The sequence below is a fragment of the Crocuta crocuta genome, unplaced genomic scaffold (assembly GCF_008692635.1).
Source record: "Crocuta crocuta isolate KB4526 unplaced genomic scaffold, BGI_CrCroc_1.0 scaffold222, whole genome shotgun sequence".
Lineage (NCBI taxonomy): Eukaryota > Metazoa > Chordata > Mammalia > Carnivora > Hyaenidae > Crocuta > Crocuta crocuta.
The window spans coordinates 1,694,624-1,696,350 of NW_027528806.1; positions in this window are offsets into that span (position 1 = coordinate 1,694,624).

Genomic DNA, 1,727 nt, shown 5'->3' on the forward strand with positions numbered 1-1,727 from the left:
CCTACCTTCCCACCCCTCCCAGGTCCACAACCCCAGCAACTCCCAGCCACCTCTCGGCCTTGTCCTTAAAGCCGCAGTCGCCCTGGTCCGCACCCGCGGGAGCCCCCACCACCCCGCACCACCCTGGGGTCCCTCGCCTTACCCTATTCACGTACGCGGCAGCGCTTTCCCCAGCTCCGGGCTTTACACGGGGAAATGTGTTTGACCGTAAAGAAATGCGCACAGGCGCACACAACGTGCAAAAAACCCAGCAGGATTAGAGGAAGGGGATGGCCCTAGAAATTCGCAGTTTCGCTGCAAAACTCCGTCGGTCCGGCTCACTCTCACCTCTTTCTCGCTCCGGCCAAATGTCCTCCTGAGCAGCTAACTCGGGGCGGGCACCCGACCTGCCTGGTCCCTTGGCGCAAGGTCAGGGAGCAGGGACCAAGGTCCCAGGGCAGACGGCTGGATCGAGGACCCAGGGCTCCCAGCCAGCGAGGCTTTACTTACACCCCCTCCGTACCCCGCTTTCCCTGCCGTGCGCCCGCGTCCTCCCCCGGGCCACGCGGGCTCGCTCCGGAGTCGTCGCGTTGCCAGGGTTCCAGGGTCCGCGCGCAAAGTCCCTCAGCCGGCGCGCTGCAGGCAGAAAAGCGAAACTTGTTCCCAAAGGCGAGCGAAGAGTTCGGCTTCTGGAGGTGGCGAGTAGCTTGAAGAGCATCTCCGAGGCGTCCTGGGGTTTTGTTTGCCAAACCAGGTAACTAAAGAGACCTCCCTAAATCGTCACCCGAGGGTCCCCTGGGTGCAGCAGCACCACCCTCCGCTCTCACCGCCTCTCCTCGCCGGCGCGCGAGACACCGCGCTCAGGACTCTGCGCTACCGACAAAGGTCGTGTGTCGGAGACCTAGGCTTGCCACAGGCTTGTCACCGACCTANAGAAGCCTCGCGGAAGTCCGCCGCGCTCCAAGCGGGTCCAATGGAACTTGACCCCCTGAAAGCGACAACACATCGAGGTCATTTGCAGTGTGAACGTGATACATTGGACTGGGGAACTCTGATACTTAAGTGCCACAACTTAAAATAAACTGAAAATGAGTTTAGATGGGCTTTCCTTAGACTGGCTGGGTGGCTGTGTCCACGAATTTCTATTAGTCTTAGACCAACGCCCTCTTTCGGCAGAAACTTGCCGCCGACTGCTAACGCCGGTGCCTGCGTCCCCAGGCGCAGCAGTTGGTTGGTTTATTGTTGTTCTTTTCTTTCTTTGTCTTTTTTTTTTTTGTTTTTTTTAACACGGGGGCCCCAGAGGGCAATCGCTCTCATCTGTGACGGTGAAAAGGCAAATTGGGATTTCAGGAGACGTGGCAACTTCAAGCAACAGCTCTTGTTGCCATTTAAAGCACTTCCTTGACGCTCTTTCTGGCACGGGAAATGTGATTATGGATAACATTTCATTCTCTCGGTCACTTAGATTTCAGATTATGCACCATGAGCCCTAAAGCTTCTAGTAGGCCCTCCCAACCCCTGCAAGGACTCTCATTTATTTAATTAGAGCTTCTAATCAGTTGCAAAAGAGGCATGTGTATAAAATTTTAATTCCACAAAGACAGTAATCCGCACACACTGGAAATTGAGATTTAGCACTTCACGGTAATTAAACCTTCCCTGAACTCTTGGGAAGAAAGAGGGAGCGAGGGAGGAAGGAAAGGAAGGAGAGAGGAAGGAAGGAAAGAACGAAGAAAGGAAAAAACGAA